At 35.9% G+C, this 22,779-nt stretch overlaps 1 protein-coding gene across 10 annotated transcripts in view; it reads left to right on the top strand.

The window, feature by feature from the left end:
* Positions 1–22,779, top strand: part of NKAIN2 (sodium/potassium transporting ATPase interacting 2) — a 1,033,472-nt gene that overhangs the window by 453,887 nt on the left and 556,806 nt on the right. The gene's annotated exons all lie outside the window — the stretch shown is intronic.

Below are 22,779 nucleotides of genomic sequence, written 5' to 3'. Positions count from 1 at the left end.
AATACTGTGATGAACTAGAGAGGACTGCCGCAAGAAATTCTCATTTCAGAAGCTGTGATATAACCTGTAAATGTTAGACTTCTAGAACGGTTATAGAGATGGAAAATAGCATAAAGGATTGGCAACAGTAATGTGATTGTTCACATCTCTGGGAAAAACTCTGAGGCCAAAACTGTCATCTAAAATTATTTCAGATAGGAGAAATAAACAGATAAGCTGTAATACAATCTCATCTTGTTTCACTTTTCTTTCCTTGTTTTCATATCGCTTTTTAACTATCTTTTTATTCCTATGCAAGGAAACTAAGCATGTTGACCTCCATTACTCATGGCCTTAACTGATCAATTTACCAAATCACTAAGTTTACAGACGACTACCCACTTTCCATTTCAAATTATCAAGGAATTACCACTTCAATAATGTTAGTTACACCTGCTTCACATGTTTGGATCCCTCAGACCATGAGGGATCTACCTTAGTAACAACCTAGGTGACTGTCATAGTCATTGAGCTATAGTTGAACTGCAGCTGTTAAATGAAAAGCATTCTACCACATTAATAATTGAGGTTTAAATGGCAATTTGAGGCCGGACGCAGTGGCTGACACCTGTAAACCCAGCACTTTGTGAGGCCAAGGTGGGCAGATCATTTGAGGTCAGGAGTTCAAGACCAGCCTGGCCAACATGGCAAAACCCCATCCGTACTGTAATCACAAAAATCAGCAGGGCGTTGTGCCATGTACCTGTTCTCCCAGCTACTCGAGATGCTGAGTCAGGAGAATCGCTTGAATCTGTGAGGCTGAAATTGCAGTGAGCGAGATCACACCACTGCACTCCAACCTGGGTGAAAGACAGAGACTCCATCTCAAAAAAATACAAGTAAAAAACTAAATTGAAAATAAATGGCAATTTGGAATGAGGACAGCCTAATATCCATGCTTTCTTTTTTTCTCTTTGGGCTGGGTTAAGGGTCTCTCCTCTGCTTGTCTGGCACCCAGTAAGTACCTATGTTAGTGGAATATATCAAAATGAACTGAAAATTTGCCTGTGCAACTGTGCCACCTCTTTGACGGCCGTGTCAGGTGTTAATCACACCTATTTGTGACCACCCCTGGGCCTGACAGATGATAGCTGTTCTATAAATGTTGTTGAACTGGCTGGTAATATGGTACTTAGGTGACTTTCTTATGGAAGGCAAATAGACTTTGAATAATTGTTTCTCAGTGTCAAATATTCATCAAATATCATGCACTCGTAATCTAAGGATGCATCAAACTCCATTGCCATCCTGGAAGAGCCCAAAGTCCAGTGGGGGAGAGAGACTTGAAAACTCATGTTTGTGATGTGGAGATGTGACTATAATGAGTTTAATCTGAGAGGTAGAGAGCACAGGGAAGGGCCACTCATTTCTTTTGAAATTGCAACAGGATTCACTGAAAAAGTCTAATAAAGATCTTGAAGAGTGGAAATTGTTTTGTCTTATAAAGAGGAGTTGGAAACTTATTACAGGAAATGCACAGCAGATATTGAAAGCTCTAGAGGTATGAAAGTAAAAATGCTGTCAAATCCTAAAATAGTTTGGGCTTTGTTTGTGAACATATTGGGTGAGTGGGATGAAAGCTTAAGCCAAAAGCTAAAGGGATTTATCACATATGAGAATGAATTTAAATGTATAGATTGGTTGAAAAAAATGGAAAGCTATAGAAAAACGAGAGGCTAGAATTGCATTTTAGAAGGATCATTTTGGTGACATGCGGAGGAATGGATTAGAAAAGGAAAAGACCAAAAACTGGAAAAACAGGTTAATAACAAGCAATGATGGGACCTCACATAGTGTCCTGCTGTGGTTGCAAATGTGGACCTGATCCAGCCTGACTGGGTTTGCCTTCTGGCCTCCATAACCTTGAGCAAGTTACTTCACCACTTGGTGCTTCAGTTTTCTCATCTGCATAAGGTGAATAATAGGGAAAGCTGTATAAGGGATATTATAAGTATTAAATTAATGAAGCATATAAAGTTGATGACAAAGAATAATCATTTAGTAAGTGTTGCTTGTTATAATTAAAATCTCATTGGAATATCATAAACATTCTGTGAGGAAGATGCAGTGTTTATACTCATCTTATAGTTATAAATGCTAAGGCTCCTAGGGTTTAAGTAACTATGATGTCTAGATACTATATTTCATACATTTGCATATTAAGTACACATACAAGCAGTCATAAGAATGAGTAAAATACAAGTTTATTAGTTACTAATATCTATCAATGTTTCTTGAATTTGATAGACTTATTAAAATCATGCAGTCATGAAGCTCTCATTCCCTTTAGATTTTTTGCTGTAAATTCAGAAGTTTATAGTATAACTGAAGCAACCACATGGCATCTGTAAGCAACAAGGTTTGGGACTATACAGCAGAAAAGTGTAGACTATAAATGATAACATTTCCTCATTGGCCTTGCTCAGCTGACACAAGCTTCAATCTGCCTGACTCTACCTATATTTCTCCTGTCAAATGAAGAGATACTCTATAGAGTATCTCTTAGTTTCATAACATGGCCATGTTAATACATTTTATGAAGTGATATGTCTTGTCAAGAAGAAAAAAAAATCATTACATAGTTAATTCCTAGTCTTCTATGATACCAACAGGACAGGTAAGGTCTGTCTTAGAACTTGTTTGTAAACCATATCATATATGCTACGATAAATGTATGTATGTTTGTTTCAATTTAAACAGCAGGTGACAGCACCATCTGCTAGCTTAACAAATGTCATATGTCCCTCATGGTTCTTTTAAGACATGTAGTTCTTTGTCATACTGTTCCTCAGATAGGCATATCACTTGGTGAAAAGCGAAATTCAAATTTCAGAACCATCTATGTTTTGTCAAGCAATTTATATGGGTGAGTTTCTGATGTGCAAACTATGGAATATAACCATTTTGAAGCACCTATTAGATAAATTTTCAGGAATTTGATGAAGAAGCAGATGAAAGTCTGTTTTCCTTTAGGATAAAGGAAATCGAATACCCTGTGGGTAAGTCCTAACTACATCTTCATATGTGTTGGACTTCCCCAGCTCATATGGGTTTAATGCATCATAATTCATTGAGTAACAGTGTTTTTTTTTTTAATTTTCATAAGAACAATTTATGTGTGTAGCAGAGGGAGCTGGAATGAGAAGCTATTTAAAACTGAAGAAGTATATTAAAAATTACACATTCAATATCTATTTAGTAGCCTCCCGTTTAAATTCTCCTTTTGGATCGTGAGTTCCATAGCCTCTAGTACACAGATGCCTCACCTCATCTCCTGTATTCTAGTACACAGATGCCTCACCTTGTCTCCTGTATTCTAGTACACAGATGCCTCACCTCATCCCTGTATTCTAGTACACAGATGCCTCACCTCATCTCCTGTATTCTAGTACACACATGCCTCACCTCATCTCCTGTATTCTAGTACACACATGCCTCACCTCATCTCCTGTATTCTAGTACACAGATGTCTCATCTCATCCCTGTATTCTAGTACACAGCTGCCTCACCTCATCCCTGTATTCTAGTACACAGATGCCTCACACTTCTGTATTCGCTCATCTACTCTTGCATCTGTCAGTGCTTAGTCTGGGAGATCTCCTAAAACATTACCTGAATGGCATGGAAAACAATAAGCCATAGTTGGCAAATATATATTAAACTTTGAAAGATTATTTTTTTATACAGTTCTAAATTTTGGTTTGATTTTTGAGGGCAGTCATAAATTACATTTCTAATGAAAAATAAGTCTAATATAGAAAAAAAATCTATAGTTGGTTATTTCAACCAGCCATTTGCTTCTGATGAAATTGCTCTATAAAATAGATATAAAACCTCCTGTATCACTAAATCTTAATTACATTGTAGAATGTGGAAACTAGCACTACTCAGTAACCTTAGTAAAAGATTGGACCCAAGTTGGGGAAGGATGCTGAATAGCAGGTGCAATAGCCTTATCATTTTTGTATTTTTGTGAGAAATTCTTAAGTCAGTATCTAAGTATAGTTTTAAATTTTCAGTTGCTATTTTAAAATCTATATCTCATTCAGTGTTTCCTAATACTTAATAAAAATAATGTTTGAACTTGTGAGTGCCAGCTCTGTAAAATGGTGATGAAAACAGCATTGCAATCTTTAATATGTTTAAAGTCTAGACATGTCATTTACAATTCATATATCATAATTTTTATAGTATGTTTGTTTATAGAAGTCACTGCATAAACTTTACCATTTATGCAGAGCAGTTCACATTCAAATTATGTGGTCATATATACTGTATGTATATTATATAGATATATACACGGATATAAACATGAAGATACAGAAATAGGAATAGATGTATATATACATGGATATAAACATGTAAATACAGAAATAGGAATAGATCTATATATGTACATATTGATTTTCAGAAGTCATTGAGACCTATAGTATTTGCTTTTTCTCAAGTGACTTCATTCAAATACATTAAATTAATAGAAAGATACATGCTTTCTTTTTGTTAAACTTTACATCATGTCTGTGTATTAGGTTCGTGTTTACTATCCATGACTATGTGCAACAATGGAAACAAACTTTGGAACAGTTTATAATTTAAAGATTATCCTACTCTTAGGAATATTAGAATATGGAAATATTATTTTCTTATGCTTTATTTTTAATACTGTTGTATACCAAATTTGTTTAAATAAGTTCAATTCAGGACATATAGCACATACCATTGTTGTAAAATATACCAATTTTAAAGCAAATACAAACTTAGAATTTTCAAAATGGATACACTGAAACAAATAGCATAAAATTGGCAATTTATTTTGTATTAAGATAACAGAAGGGAATTTAGGCAATTTTATATGCCTTTTATCAAAAGCCCCAGAAATTTTTTCCTACAGAAAAACCATCAGCACAAGCAATTAGTGGATTGTGCTTTACTGACCAGGCTGCTTTCTAATTCTCACCATGATGCTACTCCATTCTCTATGCATTTACAGGGCTGTAATTACATATGAAGCTTTAGACTATGCCAGGCCAGAAAGGCAATCAGCTCCCTTGGAATAAGTCAGAACGGAAAGGGGCAAAAGAGTATAACACCTGGGTGATGTCATGCCAGCAAAACCCATGGACTTGGTGGAGCTCACCTGTAGCCAGGGGACTGGAGTCTGAGACTGTTTCCTTCAAAGTGAAATGTGAAATGTATTTTCAGTAAATCAAATAAACCCAATCAAGAAGAACTGAAAAATAAACAAACAAGAACAACACAAAAACTCTGAGAGTAAAAAGCCAAAGTAGGAGGCAATACCATTATTTTGAGATTTAGTTGTGATTTTTATTCTGTCTACTTGATTGTTCATATCTGAAGCAAAATACATTTTGTACAACTTAATCCAATATTTTTTTGAATCCAAGTCATAACCTGTGACCCATAATACTCATGATGATTCTTTATATAAAGAAGCATTCTAAGAATTTTTATTGACAAATAATTTCCTATAAATTTTCTCTAAAATTTTTGAAGCATAATTTGTTAGGTTAAACGCTATGTATATGACTGAAATATGGCTGGCTTCTCACATTATTTAACCCATATTTATCCCTCTGCCACCCAGACTGGAGTGCAGTGGCATGATATTGGCTCACGTTGGTCTTGACTTCTTGAGCTCAACTGATCCTCTCGCCTCAGCCTCCCAAGTAGCTGGGACTACAAGCATGCGCCACCACACCTGGCTAATCTTTGTAGTTTTGGTAGAGATGGACATTTCACCAGGTTATCCTGAGCTCAAATGATGCACCCACCTCAGCCTCTCAAAGTGCTGGGATTACAGGCATGACCCACCACACCTGGGCTAATTTAACTGAACTTTTTACCAGTGACATTTTACTACTTGGCCAGCCTCTCCCCAAGACATGTAACTGATTTGAAATAGAGGTAGAGACACCTTCAAGGTATTAAAGACATTCATACATACCCTACATTACTTTAAGGTTGCTTAGCATATTGTGATAATATAAAATTGGACAGGAGAGTATGGGCTTCAGTTATCAGGTCTATACAGATAAAGATATGGATATAGGTATACACAGTACATGGATATAGATGTAAACATGTAGATACACAGATTCGTATACACAATTCTGAGACTTAAGGATTATATATTTAAAATACAGGGAAAGGACTACTTAGTTATCCTTCTCAGGCTTCATCTTTTTCTTCTGTGATTAGCGAACTTGAATTAATAAACTCCAATCTAATGATAAGGAGAGTCTATAAAGATAGAAAGGACATTTTAACTTTTGGAAACTTTCAACTCTGGCAAAATAAAATGTTAAATCTAAGGAAGCTTTGCCAACAAACTGTCTTTATGATATATTTTGAAAGGGTCATAATGGCTGTCAGAACTCTGAAGAACAATACAGCTCTAGAACCTGATAGTTATTCCTGCTGAGATTGTCAAGCAAGGACAAATGGATGCAGAGGAGGTTCCTGATTAATTATTTATCCATGACAAGAAAAATGCTTGATAACTTTCACAAAGTTAACACCATTTTCATGAAAGACATCAGGTATGATAACTGCTACCACTCTTCAGGCTTCTGTTTTTTCCAAGGTGTGGGCTGTTGGTCAGAATGTATTTTCCAGCCAGACACCGTGACTCATGCCTGTTATCCCGGCACTTTGGGAGGCCAAGTTGGGCGGATCACCTGAATTCAGGAGTTCAAGACCAGCATGGCCAACATGGCAAAATCATGTCTCTTTTAAAAAAAAATGTATTTTTTCCTAAACCACATCACAAATTAGGTTCTACAGAATTATTTGAATGCTCTAGATTATGGTATAATAAAGTGGATATATTACAATTTTTACACAGAATTATAAGAAATATGTTGCTTATCACAATAAAGATAAACTTCTCAAACTTTTCTTTAGACATTGGAACTAGTAGTAAAATATGTCCAATATATATTAAATATTAAATGTATTCTATTTATTAAATATTTTTAAAACAGTGATAGATACTTATCTATTTGACTTTAATTCAAACTATAAAATACTCTTGATATAGAATTAAGGATTCGTTTGTGTATGGGGTCACTGGTTGAAGCTTCACTTTTTTTTTGGCATGAAAACTATCCTTAATTTATTGTCTTTGAAGTTTCAAGTGTTGATTTCTTCACAGCAGAATAAGAACTTAAAAGACTTGTAAAATCATTTGGGAAGATAATCCTTTTATATCTTAAACATTGTTTTTCCAGCCTTTAGAAAGTCATGTTATGCCATTATGTAGTCTTTTTTGTATGTTTAAACTTCGTTTTTATTTTGTAAAACTATGTTTCCACTCGTAAGTCCATTCTATATGTAATAATTAAGTCATGTAATGAGCAAAACTGATATAACTAGGCTTGCATTTGTGTTTACAACAAGCATCATGTAAACATACAATTCTAGTGATGAGAGACAAGACATGCAAGCATAACTTACTCTAGGTGTGCATGAAATTCAACTGACCAGAGCAGAAGTATGTGTAAGTCCTCCGGGAAGCCCACTATCTGTAAGAACATCTGCGACATGATATTGAACTCAAGACGTCAGTATAATATTCATATTTGTAAGTAGTTCTATGCTTTAGACAGTTACTGAGTAAACTGGACCACTTAAAGAAATGTAGTGTTCATTTTTTTTCTCCCAATAGTAGTATCAGTTGCCCATGGGCAATAGAAGGAAACAGTGTGTCGTTAGCAGATAGAAGACAGACAGCATTGCAGCAATGTAATATCATGCTGAGCACTATGTGAAGTGGAAAAAACACTCTATTACTTACACATTTTTATTAGCTGATGTTTTGTGTTGTTTTATCGCACTTATCGATAAACCCACTGAAAAGAAATGACATGACGAGTTCACGGGACTAGAAAAATCATACTTGAAAGCAAAATATAATGAAATAGATACATGTACACACATATTTGTATGTATTACAACATACATATTTTATGTATATACACATTTATTCTACACATGCAGTATCTATAGATGCAGCATATAAATTTTAAAATCACCTCTGAAGGGATATCATAATGGTTCAAACTTTGGGCTCTAGACAAATCATCTCTACCAATTAACAGCCATATTACCTTGGTCAAATTAATCTTTCCCTCTGCCTCAGTTTTCTCATATTTAAAATGGAGATAATATTTCCTACATCATACTATTGCCTACCTTATTAAATAAGTTCGTATGTACAAAATGCTTAAAGTAATGCTGTTAATAGTAACGGTAGTATATAAAATATGTGCACACATAGAGGAAGCATATATAAAATTTAGCAGTGCTTGAAATGCTTTGAATTTTCATGGTTAAGGTGCCTTGACGAAACTTACCATTTTGTGCCTGTACCACTTATCTATGCTGCATTAATACAGTACGTGGTAGAACTCCTAAAGCTGATAGAAAATATCATGTCTTATTACATTCACCGATGGAAAGCCACAGACACCTCTGTCAACAGGAAAACAAATATTATGACTATGTCTTTTCAGAACAGCATCTCCGTATCTGTGTTGAATTCAATACTATGGTTACTTTAAAGGGCACAGGAGACATGGTATTTACCATGCTAGAAATAGTGTGTCTCATAAAAAATTCTAAAACGTCCCTGCAGCCATCTGAAATCATAGGCTCTTGTAGTTCTAGTGGCAGTTTCTTTCTTTCCTTCTTTTCTTTCTTTCGAGACATAGTTTCACTCTTGACACCCAGGCTGTAGTGCGATGGCGTGATCTCGGCTCACTGCAATCTCCAACTCCCAGGTTCAAGCAATTCTCCTGCCTCAACCTCCTGAGTAGCTGGGATTACAGGCACCTGCCACCACACCAGGCTAATTTTTGTATTTTAGTAGAGACAGGGTTTCACCATGTTGGTCAGGCTGGTCTCAAGCTCCTGACCTCAGATGATCCAACCGCCTTGGCCTCCTAAAATGCTGGAATTACAGCCATGAGCCACTGCACCCGGCCTCTAGTTGCAATTCCTGAGACACTGCTACAGTGACTATCAGTACACGGTAGTGATCTCGGTAATGTTCCTGCTTTCATTTCAGCTCTTGACTGGCCTTTAGCAGTCAGAATAAGCAAGGCTGTCATTTCATCTCCCATGCTTATGAAATTGAATTTTACAAAAGAGACGTCACCTAGAGTTTGAGAGGTTTGATTGACAATCTCCATGTAGCAGCCTTGCTCTAGTTAAAGAAACACTGTCTTGAAACCTCTGATGATGCCTTTGCATGAGGAGGGAAAGAGCAGATGGGAGGGAAGGGAGACAGAGGAGACACCAGCATGCAGGTCACTATGACATCTCCTTCTTCTCCTGATGACAACAGCCCACACACTTCCACCTGCAATTCTGTTAAATATAGTGTCTGCATGACAGGAAATAGCTCATGATGGTAATGACATTGTTAATTCACTGCCTCAAATGGGTGGAGGGCAGCTAAAAGGGGGAGAGAAGGACTATTGGAGTGGCATTTTACCTTGCTTTGAATTCATAAAATAAAAATGTAAACAAGACACACAAATATTTATGAAGACCCAGATGGAAAGCTGTCTATATGTTGTTTCTCTGATAATGATATATGAGGCATATTTTTGGCCTCTTTATCAGCTTTTTAGAAAAAAAAATCTGCATTTTTACCTAGTTGACAACTTTCAAATTCTCCAGATGGCAGCCTTAATATGTTTAATATGATTGTACTGTTAAAAAATAGCAATCAAGTTTTTTCTAGAGACAGCCATTTGCTATGAGAAAGCAATACCATATGATACATGAAAATAAGAACACTGCTATTTTTATTTGGCTTTTACTGAGCTCTCAATGAATACAAAATCAGTACCAAACAAATAGATGTTGCTGATGATAAACCTAGCAACTTATGCTACCCAATTCCTAAAGTTCCTATTAATATATAGGCAACCCATCCCTCACCTGCTTTTCTATGTACTGGTAATTTAGCCACATACTGAGGTTTCTGTTTGGGTATACTTGCTAAATAAACAGTAAGAGAGATGGAAATGGATTGGAACATAAAGATCCATGGAAAGACTATCATTTGAACAGCTACACCTGGGCCCTCTTGAGTATTTTGAAATTTTCTGCCCCAAAATCCATTTGGCTTTTTGTCCCCACCCAAATCTCATCTCAAATGTAATTCCCGTGTGTCAAGGGAGGGACCTGGTGGGAGGTTGGAACTGGCTGGATCCCAGCTGTGGTTTCCCCCATGCTGTTCTCGTGATAGCGAGTGAGTTCTCACAGATCTGATGGATTTGTAAGTGGCACCTTTTCCTTGCTGTCTCTCTCCTGCCTCCATGTAAAAGGTACCTTGCTTCTCCTTCCCCTTCCTCCATGCTTGTAAGTTTCCTGAGGTCTCACTGGCCATGTAGAACTATGAGTCAATTAAACCTCCTTTCTTTATAAATTACCCAGTCTCAGGTAATATATTTGTAGCAGTGTGAAAATTGACTAATACAGTGAATTGGTACCAGCAGAATAGGAAGTTGCTATAAAGATAACCTGAAAATGTGGGATTGGGTAACAGACAGAGGTTGGAACAATTTGGAGGTTTTATAAGAAGACAAGAAGATGTGAGAAAATTTGGAACTTCCTAGAGACTTGTTGAATAGTTTTGACCAAAATGCTGAGGGTGATACCGAAAATTAAGTACAGGCTGAGGAGGTCTCAGATGGAGATGAGGAACTTGTTAAGAACTGAAATAAAGGTCACTCATGCTATATTTTAGCTAAGAGGCTGGTGACATTTTTCCCCAGCCCTAGAGATCTATGGAACTTTGAACTTGAGAGAGATAATTTAGGGGATCTGGCAGAAGAAATTTCTAAGCAGCAAAGCATTCAAGAAGTGTCTTGGGTGCTGTGAAAGCATTCAGTTATATGCACTCACAAAGAGATAGTTTGGAATGGAACTTACGTTTAAAAGGGAAGCAGAGCATAAAAGTTCAGAAAATTTGCTGCCCAATAATGTGGTGGAAAAGAAAAACCCATTTTCCAGGGAGAAATTCAGAAATTTGCATAAGTAACAAGGAGCCAAACTAAGACAATGGGGAAAATGTCTCCAGGGCATGTCAGAGGTCTTCACAGCAGCCCCTCCTATCACAAACCCAGTGGCCTAGGAGGAAAATATGTATTCATGGGCTGGTCCTAGGTCCCCGCCGGTCTGTGCAGCCTCAGGCTTGGTGTCCTGCATCCCAGCTGTTCCAGATCCAGCCATGGCTAAGAGGGACCAAGGTAAAGCTCAGGCCATTACTTCAAAGTGGTCAAACCCCAAGATTTGGTGGCTTCCATATGGTGTTGGGCCTGTGGGTACTCAGAAGATAAGTTTTGAGCTTTGGGAAACTCTGCCTAGATTTCAGAGAATATATGAAAATGCCCAGATATTCATGCAGAGCTCCTCACACAGAGTTCCTACTGGCCTACTGCCTAGTGGAGCTGTGAGAAGAGGACCACTGTTCTCCAGACCCCATATGGTAGATCCATTGACAGGTTGCACCGTGAAACTGGAAAAGCCACAGCCATTCAGTGCCAGCTCATGAAAGCAGCATGGGGGCTGTATGCAGCAGAGCACAGGGGTAGAGCTGCTTAAGGCCTTGGGAGCACACCCCTTGCATCATTATGCCTTGGATGTGAGGCATGGAGTCAAGAAAGATCACTTCAGAGCTTTAAAATTTAATTACTGCCCTGCTGGGTTTCACACTTGCATTGGGCCTGTGACCACTTTGTTTTGCCATATCTCTCACATTTGGAATGGAACATTTTCCCAATGCCTGTACCCCCATTGTGTCTTGGAAGTAACTAACTTGTTTTTGATTTTACAGGCTCTTAGGTGGAAGGAACTTGCCTTGTCTGAGATGAGACTTTGAGCCTGGACATTTGGGTTAATCTTGGAATGAGTTAAGACTTTGGGGGACTGTTGGGAAGTCATGATCAGGTTTGAAATGTAAAAAAGATGTGAGATTTGGGAGAGGACAGAGGCCAAATGATATGGTTTGGCTTTGTGTTGCCAGCCAAATCTCATCTTGAATTGTAACCTTCATGTAGAGGGAAGGACTTGGTGGGGGGTGATTGAATCCTGGGGGAAGTTTCCCCCATGCTGTTCTCATGATAGTGAGTGAGTTCTCACAAGACCTGATGGTTTTATAAGTGGCAATTTTTCCTGCCCTCTCTCTCCTGCTGCCATGTAAGACATGCCTTGCTTCCCCTTTGCTTTCTACCATGATTGTAAGTTTCCTGAGGCCTCCAAGCCATGCAGAATTATACGTTAATTAAACCTCCTTTCTTTACAAATTACCCAGTCTCAGGTAGTATCTTTATATCAGTGTGAAAATGGACTATACACCATTTCAGATATTAGCATATATCATAGAATAAAACTAATTATGTCAGATGACATGAATATGTCTGATTTATCTTATCACAGATTTAGTTTTCTACACCTGACTAGTACCTGAAATAGTGTATTGCATTGCTTAATACCTATGATACTCTATAACTGCTTGCAGAATATGTGATTTAAAAGCTCATGGCCACTGTCTTTCAAACATTAGGTATTTGTTTCTGTGTTATGAATATGTAACCAATTTATGTATTAGCTTGACCTTGTATCAGTTGAGACTCTTTTGTGAAGATACTAGAAATTCAAGGTCAAATGGATGCATTATATTTTCCAACTCTTACCTGTCATGTACTTTAAGAGAGTCATGAAAACTACCTAGAACAGCTGTCATTTTGATATGTTCTGGTTCTTCTGAGAAGTTAGATTTCCACTGAGTAAAATTATAGACTCTAGAGAAATCGAAACAGTGATCCATTACCAAGAAGACCTACACTGTGATCTTTTCAGCTCATTTCACATGAGTATAGGGAGACTTTAAACTTAATAAATGAGAATCAGGCTACGAAGGTATAAAATCACTTTATAGTACAAAACTCCAGATAAATGTCATTTTTGTGCCTCTGCGGTATTATTATTCTATTAACTGCATTGATAGTAGAAACTTTCAGTTCATGTTTTTATCAAAAATGTTCTGTTCTAACTGTGAACCAGTCTGTACTATGAATTGCATAATTTGTCAGAATAGAGGAATAGTAATAATCATGATTATTTCTTAAGGTCATCATAGTGATTATAGGAATTTGCAAACTATGGAGTTATATATAAAAATACTTATTAGTGAATCTTTTGAACTTTTATTTCATCCCAAGAACAAAGAACCACTTATATTTACTGGCTTATTGAGTTAGCAATGCATTTGATAGTAAAGCAGATGCCCTAAAAATTGTGAGAACAATACCATAAGGTTTTCCTATGTTCAGTTGCTAATAATATGTGGGTGAAATCATGGCCATGGAAGTTAAAAATAACAGCTCTGCAGTTATGATCTTGGACATGTTATTTATTCTCTCTCAACGTCAATGTGATTCCCTCATCTATGCAATAAAGATAATGGTAGACATCCTTGTAAATGCATGATTTAAAAGGAAGCACTAACTTAAAAACATGTTCAAGTATTTACTATAGTGTCCAGAATATAACTGTTTGATATGTTTTAATGATTTTATCATAGAATGCAGACACACTATTCAAAAACAGGTGAGATATTTATGTTATGATAAAAAAAATTAAGCTAAAAATCTAAACATTAAAAAAGTCCTGTTACTGAAAATCAATAATACCTTGTGATTAGGCATATACATACCCACTCACCTACACATTTATAAAATTATGCTTGTGGACATGCAGAACAAGGGTCAAGAATTCATATGACCTTTTAAGCCCAATTCAACAAAAAACAAATGAATTTTTTTGCTCTAGTGTTAACTTTTTGTATTACTTTTTAGAAGAATTTTCTGTTTCTTTAACCTCATATAATGTGCTTGTCATCAGCTTGTCTTTTGATAGTATGAGTATTAACTATGAAATGGTTTTAAATTGCTATGCAGAATGAACAGCTGTGAAAAATAATAAATGATTATTTTATCACAACTAGAGTATTAGATGGCATATTTAGAATTATATATAAATGGGATTATTATACAAAATAGCAGAAAAGTCTCAAAATTAACTATTTGACTTCTATGTGAGTCTTTACATGAACTTATTAATTTAACCTCAGAAAAATGTGACTCTGTGTTTCAAAAAGGTATATTAAGAAATGCCATGTATGATGTTCCAGTAATACAAATTATGAGAAAATGCACTTCTTGTTTCTATTTGGTTTCTTTGAACTTGTGCCAAATCTTCTCCTGTATTTTCTTGGAAATCTTTATTGTGTCTGACTATGTGGAGACAGTTTTAAAAATAAATGTTGGTTTTTATCACATTTGAAAAATGGAAAGAGAGAGGGTGGAAACAGAGGAAATGATGTTTGAAGCCTGTTCTTTTACCATAGTACTAACATTAAAAAAGCCCTATTACTGAAAATCAAATAACACTGAATTTAATATATGGGGTGTTAAATCAGGCAGGAAGACATTTATCAAGAAAGACTCCCTCCAAATAATTGAGGTTATTCAGGAATATGCGTCATGATACTATTTGCATTGTGACCAATAGATTAAGAAATATGTGAACATCTCTAACTGAAATAGTCTGGCAAAAATACAAATCTAGAATGATAATGCACTAAAACATGCTTTCAAATTTGTACTGGAATATAAATTAATAATAGCATACATTTTAAGATGTAATCCAGGCATCTTAATAAATACTCTATGTACATTATCACTCTAATCTTCATGGAAATCCTAGGACTTATGTATCATTACAATATTCCCATATTATAGATGAAGAAACTGAGATTCATAGAGATTAGTGGGCCTCCTGTGGTCATATAGTAAGTTAGAATTCAAACATGATTTTCGAGTTCTAAAACTTGAAGTCTGAACCACCATGATATGCTGACTTCTAGTGTCATCAGAGTAATTAGGGCCACGTCTGGTTTTGGTCATGTTTTGTTGTGGTGGCAGTGGTGATTTATTTCTTTGTTGTTGTTGTTGCTTTTTTCTTTTTCTTTTTCTTTTTTTAAAGAAAACCATTATAGGGAAAATGGTAGATAATTCTTGGTCCTACTGAATTAAGATAAATTATTATTATTAAAAGATAAATTATTATTTTTAATAATACCTTACAATTTTATTTTCTTTCCATTGGTGAACACACACACACACACACACATATACATCCTAGCAAGTATGTACACATATATACACATGCATTTGAGAAACTCCACTTATTCAAATGTAACTAAAACCCATTAAGTGAAGCTCTGTGTTTTGTCCTTTATCTTTGTCCCTATTTTACGTGTATAATCATTGCAGACTCAACTTTAAGTTTATTCTCCTCATTTTATATATGGGAATCAGATCTCTTGGCAAGATAAAACAAAATTATATCTAGTATACCCCCTGCATGTAATGTTTAAAAGCTGGCACATATGTTCTCATTGATCTTGTCCACTGTGAACAACACAGAGAATCTTAAGCATAGAACATTATCAGTCATATTTGTAGAGATTTGCTTTGTGATATTGTGATATTTTAGGCAATATTATAAAGAGCACAGCAGCTCAACAATATTATAAAGACCTAGAATATCTCTAAAGTCTTTACAGCTTTATTGAGCATTGGCTTAAAATTAGAAGCCAACTTGGGCATCCTTTCTGACTCTGGAACAGACAAGCCCACAGCATGCTCAAGACTATAGTTTACTTAGGATTACCAAGCAGTTAAGCAATGGGAATAGAGATGAGCTCTAGTGTGGCAAGATCTAGTGAAGGGCAGAATAAACCTAGACATCAAGGTTAACACAAAATTAGCAGTTTTACCAAAGTGAGCAGATGACAAGGAAACAGAAATACTATACTGGAGAGTTGGGCGCAGGGGAAACCTGAATCCAAGGCAAAATCGCAGGACAAGCTTTTCCTGCTGAAGGAGCAAAATTTTATGTGAATCAAGGATGCACTACTCAAACTCTCTATATCCCATTTAATGTTGATTTAAGATCTTTATGGGGCAGGAAACAAAGAGTGGATGCTACTGGGAACTAGAAATTGGCTATACTTGACTGAAATGTAAAAAACAAACAAAGGTTAGCAGCAACTTTTATTGACCAAAGTCTCACCAACATATGGCCATTCTGTATCAGGCTGGAAGTTTATCTAAACTTTCTTGGTACCTACGGATGAAATAAGACTTTGGACACAACCTGGAAATGGTTATGTCCATTTCAATTTCCACCTTGGATTTTCCCTAGTAGTATGTGTCTGTGTGTCGTGTGTATTGTGCATGTCAGTGTATGATGCTATTTACGGGCTAATTTTACTTGTTAGGTACGTTTTATTCCTCTGCAAACAACTGAAATGAAAATTATTTCTTTATTGATTCCTGGAATGGTTTTAACTTTTGACAGGTTTGTTATTTCCTTGAAATCTGATTTGTCAGTGCAAATGGCCTTTGGAGGGGAGCACTGTACTTGGCCTACCATTGAAATCTGAGTCTATCTTCTCACTTTCTTCAAAAACTTGAGAGTTGAAACAATCCAAAAGCTCAGATTCTTGAAGAGACCTGTAGAAACTTAAGGGAGAGAAGGCACAGAGAAGAGAACAGGGGCACTCATAGATAAGTTTAATTTCCATTTATTATTTAGCACTAGAACAGAATTTGGTTGTGTGTAGCCTTTAATAACACACCTTTAAAAATAAAAAAAAAAACCCTGTTTCATCATGATAGTTTCAAAAACCCATTTATTTCCCTCAAAATGTACAAATAACTTTTATGTTATTTGTTTCAATTGCAGGTTAAGTTTTAAGGACATAATAATAATATTACAGTAATATATGGAAGAAAAATAAAGAAATATTAGTTATGAACAAAATGCAATATTTCAAGGAGACTAATTCCAGGTCTTACCAGTTGAGGAAAACTACATCTAAAAATATCATTTTGGCCTTTTAAAAAATATGTTCAATTACATGTAATTTTATTATTATTAAAGTTGAATAGCATTAGATGCCTAACCAGTACAAAGGCTTCACTTTTGCCATGCAGACATTTGAAGCAAACCTGTTTTAGACCAAATCCTCTCCTATGAAGAGTTAAAATTTAGTTTAACAAAGTGTTAACTTAATTGGGCTCAGTTTTCTCATGTATATATTCAGGATTATGGAGTGACTCTCTTCCAGTTTGAAAAGTCAGTAAATTTATTTATCTTGAAGACATTTTACATTTTACAGATGCTTCTGATGAACATTTTTTGTCATGGAAAGTAAGATAATGTGTCCTTAATAGTACTTATCACAAAGGTTTTAAAAACTTTTTCAGCTTAAGCATACTCTACTATATCAACAATGACCATTAAAATTAACACTTACTATGGTGCAAAAAAAGGGTAATCTTCATGTTTTCCAAATCATATTATAGCGTACACACACACACACACACACACACACACACACACACACACACAGAGCTCATACATACAGGTATTGATCGACGTACAACCTATGCAACTTACAACCACTCAACTTTACAACCACAATCGCTAGCCACGACTGCTCCGCATCTGGCAGCGCAAAAGTTGCCCAGCTGGGCGTAAGACAGTGCAGACCAGCTTCCGGCAGCACTACCATCTCCACATGTACCATTTCAACTGTTATCCCAGACTCGGTACAGCAATTTGTGTTTTGTGTCTTGGATATTTTTCATCAAACCCCTCCCAAGATGTCTACCAAGAGGAAATTGTCTTTGTCTACGCCTCAGCCTGCCAAGAAGGAAAGAAAGGCCATCGATCTCGACACGAAAATGAAGGTAATTAAGCAGTACGAAGGAGGAAAGAGAGTGAATGTGATCGCACATGATACAAAGTTATCACACTCGACTGTATCGGCGATTTTGAAAGATAAAGAAAGAATTCATGAAGCTGTGAAAGTTTCTGCACCCATGCGATCAACAGTTATAACAAAGCAATGAAGTGGGCCCATCCACGAAATGGAGAAATTGCTATATATTTGGATGGAAGATCAAATTCAAAAACGGACACCAATAAGTCTTTTTACTGTGCAGATGAAGGTGAGAAGTCTATTTCAGGCTCTCAAGGAGCATGCTGGAGAAGATTACAGTCAAGAATTTGTAGCAAGCACTGGCTGGTTCCAGAGATTCAAGAACAGATTCCAAATGCATAGTGTTTGAGTAGCGTGGATGAGGAAGGAGCAGGTAAATTTGTTGATAGTCTGGATGAATTAATTACAGATGAGGGATATCTAGCAGAACAGATTTTCAAAGTTGATGAAACTGGATTATTTTGGAAACGGATGCCAGCACGCACTTACATTCACAAAGAGGCCAAAAGCATGTCGGGATTTAAAGCATTTAAGGATAGGCTAATTCTGCTGCTTGGTGGGAACATCTCAGGGTTTAAGCTGAAGCCATTCTTAATTTATCACTCAGACAACCCGCGTGCGTTCAAGAATGTTAACAAGCACACATTGCCCGTCTACTTTCGTTCTCAACGTAAAGCATGGATGACACAAGGATTGTTTGAAGACTGGTTTATGAACTGTTTTATTCCTCAAGTTCGAGAATATTGTTTGGAGAAAGATATTCCTTTCAAGATTTTATTGCTACTTGATAATGCGCCTGGACACCCACCACATCTAGGCGATCTCCATCCAGATGTGAAATTTGTTTTTCTTCCGCCAAACACGACTCCACTCATCCAGCCTATGGATCAAGGTTCGATTGCTACATTAAAGGCCAACTATCTCCAAACCACCTTCGCTCAAGCAATGTCCGCTATAGATGCTGACTCAGAACTAACATTGCGAGATTTTTGGAAACACTACAACATTTTGATGTGTATCAAGAATATTGCTACCGCCTGGAAGGCTGTGACGACAAAGTGCATGAATGGCATCTGGAAAGATTGTGTTAAGCGCTATGTTAATGATTTTGATGGATTTGACAGTGAACATGAACTTGAAATGGTTTGGGGAAAATATAGTAAAACTCACTAAAGACCTTTCTTTGGAGTGTGAAATGGAAGATGTTGAAGAGTTACTAGACAAAGAATCCGGAGAACTTACAAATGAGGAGCTAATCGAACCAGAAGAAGAAAGAGCGGTGGAAGAAGAAAGAAGAGAAGCAGAGAAAGTAGAGGAGGAGCCAGAAAGAAAGTTCACCACTAAGGGATTATCAGACAGTTTATCTTTACTGAATAAACTTCTTATACATTTCAAAGCAATGGACCCAAACATTGAACGATTTGCAAGGATTGAATGGATGACGCACGATGTGTATTGTCCATATCGTGAAATTTATGAAGAAAAAAAGAAACATACAATTCAGACAAAGCTCACCATGTTTATGAAAAAACCAACTCCGGTAACCCCAACTGCTGCCTCAGATGACGACATCAACGATCCGCAGCCAAGCACCAGCGGCCAATAAAATGTTTTGTACATGTTTATATATTTTGATATGTTTTGCAATTGGGAAAATGTTTCCTATGGTATTTTTACACCTGCATTTTGTATTTTTGTATGCACCTGTATTTTGTAATTTTGTATGTTTTGCAAATATTAAACCAGTGGTACTGGTATTGCAGTATTTTACTTAAACCTGATGAATGTAAAAATAACAAACAAAATGGTGTAGAGATGATACAAATGGCATAAAATGAACAAAGAAAATTATGATATATAACAATAATGAAAGAACATTATGATAAAATATGACTTAAAGATTTTTATAACATCATTTCACAGTACTGTACATATAACCTACTCAACTTACGACCAAATCGTGTTACAACCGGTCTGTCAGAACCAATCGTGGTCGTAAGTTGAGCACTACCTGTATATCCATCTATATAATAAAAATAAAATAAAATTAAATACAATTTTTGTCTTATGGTTTGAGGCCAGTGTAACTTTTATAACAGTGTCAGAAAACAAGAGAAAAAGAAATTGAAGTGAAGGTCAATTTATAGATACAAAAACCCTAAATAAAATTTTATTTTGTTTAAATTTTAAAAGTAAAATTTAATCCAAACTGAAAATGTGCTAAAAACAATATGCCATCCCAAGTAGAGATTTTACCAGGTATAAAAGGATAATGACATAAGGAGATTGACTGAATAGTCTAATTCATCAATTCATTGTGTAAAAGAAAAAAATACTGTGATTACCTCAATAGATGCAGAGAGAGTAACTGATAAAGATTAGTCACTATTGATGTTACAAATAAAAACTTCATAAAGATAGTAATGGAACGGAAGAAAATTCTTAGTGGTAGCAAAGAATTGAGAGCAACCAAATCATGCATTTATAATGGTGTGCTCTGTGCCAGCCAAACACGAGGAACCAAAATGTATATACAGTAAAATAGACACACATGAAAGAGATGTACACCGTAAGACTTTTTATGTGAAAATAATACACAGATATCAAGAGCAGCAGTATATATTTTGCAAGGCCAAATGCATACATTTATATGTCAGATGATTATAAGAACCAAAAGTAAATACATTAAAAAGGGCCCCAAAATCAGATTAACACTGAGATGTGTTCAAAGAGGCAAAAACTAACCTAACCTAAACAAGAAAGGAACTTTGCCTCTACCAATGATGATGTAATGTCATGAACTGATAGGTATGATCAGAAAGATTCTCTACACTATTTCTAAATAAATAAAAAAGTAATAAAGTAGCATATATGCTATAACTAGCATGGCTTCTACGATACAACCAACAAAAACAGTTTTGCTTTCTTTTTGGACTAAGTGTGGATTAAATAGAAAAGGTAAGGACATAGCAAAGGGGCCAGGCACAGAAGCCTAAACTCCTGTTCTACTACTTACCACTTCTGTAACCTGAAGATAATCACTTAGCACACCGCGACTTAGATTCCTTAGTCTGCAAAATGGGACATTTCTGTTTACCTCCCTTAGTTTTGTGTAGAATCAATATAATAATACATGCCTGGAGAAGAGCATAAATCCTCAGCATACAGTAGATATTCTAACAAATATGTGTATTCTCCATCCCTGCGCCCCCAGGCCCCATCATACAGGCCCCTCATAGTTAATAGTCTTCCTGTTGGAAGGAATTCTTAGGAAAGACTGCAACTACTCCTACACATTGTTCCTCGGCTTATGCTCAGTGAACTTTTCAGAAAATCTTTCATTTTTCAGGCCTATCTCTAAATTGCAGAACCTATGATAATGCTAATCAAAAAGGAGAAGAAGGCAGAAATATTACATGCAAAGAATTACGCATTAGCTTGTTCCATGTGCATAAACTTGTAAGGAAGAAACAATTGGTTCTGCCATAAAACGAACCTGATATATGTTGAAATAATTTTACTTCAGTTTTGCAGACTTAGTATTTTATCATTTCTGTATTTTTATAATTAACAATAGGACTGTAATTTTCTTTCATAATTGGTGAGTTTATTGAGATATTTCCCACGCTTTGACTGACGTGTTCCATCTTCTATACTTTTGCCCTGCTGTGTCCCCACAGTTACGATGCTCCAAATTTATAGAATTTAGATGTATCTTGTTGTTGGTTTACATTCCTGTTCACTATTTATTCATAAGATAAGGAGGAGAGGATTCTATGTAGAAAAGAACTTTTATATAGAAAATTAGCAATAGTGTTCTCAAAACAACTACTTAGTTTGTGGTACCATTTGGATTCTAACTTGGCATGTGTAATACTATCTAATGTCACAAACGCGTCCCATTTGTACAAAATGCTGACTATATGAGAAAGTTGAAGGAATGGTTCATCAGAAGACAGTTCAGGTTTATAAGGGTTAAGTGATATTCAAGCTCTATGACAGTCTGTGTTTATTAACCAGTAAGAATATTGCATTCCACTATTGAGACTCTGATGAGTATCATGGCTTCAGCATAGGGTAAAAGAAATCAAGATTCTTCTGTTTTTTTAATTACTTTGAAGATGCAGTGTGAATTAAGATTTGACTAAGCTGGACTGTGACTGCTACAACCTTTACACGGTGCTCAGTGTGCCTTAGAAAATAGAGGTGTTATGCAAACAGTTGTCATGAATTTATTTTCTCTTTCAACATCTGATGGGAAAACGTGCTACTCAGCTAAAGAACTGCAGTGGGAATAATGATCATTCAAGACGTCTTCAAACTGCACTACAGATATTTAATTTAAAAAGCACATTGCCTGTTTTGAGAGTCAGTATTTCCTTCTGACAAGAAATATCATTAAAGCATAGTGATGTTAGGAACTTAGGGATTTTTAAATCCTCATTTTCCTTGAAAACCTGGCTGAATAAAATACTGAATCTTGGTATGGAGCATCAAGTCCTTTTACAATGTTTTTCTCTGAACACAGAGAGTTTATTATTATCCCCCCTGAGGGCAGGCATGATGAATAAAGCTAACATTCTGATTTGCTTTGTTGGGTCTGATGATACTTGCCTTCTCCCCAGATTTCACTTTTGGATCTAAAGTGGTACTTCCGGACTACCTGCTAATCTCAGTTTGTTGTTATTTTTGGTTAGTTGGTTGGTTTTTTTCTCCTGTCACTGCCTAGATTTTTATATGTCTTAATTATCATTGTAAGCACAGATGAAAGTAGTATAATTTTAATGGACTTAAGTGTCTTGCTTTTATAACAGTGATGCTTAATTTTTGTTTTTGTTTTCCATTGTTCT

This window comes from Sapajus apella, unplaced genomic scaffold (assembly GCF_009761245.1).
Source record: "Sapajus apella isolate SASKATOON/1434 unplaced genomic scaffold, GSC_monkey_1.0 scaffold6, whole genome shotgun sequence".
NCBI lineage: Eukaryota > Metazoa > Chordata > Mammalia > Primates > Cebidae > Sapajus > Sapajus apella.
Note: the sequence above shows the minus strand (reverse complement) of the source record. Positions and strands in the feature narration are given on the sequence as shown.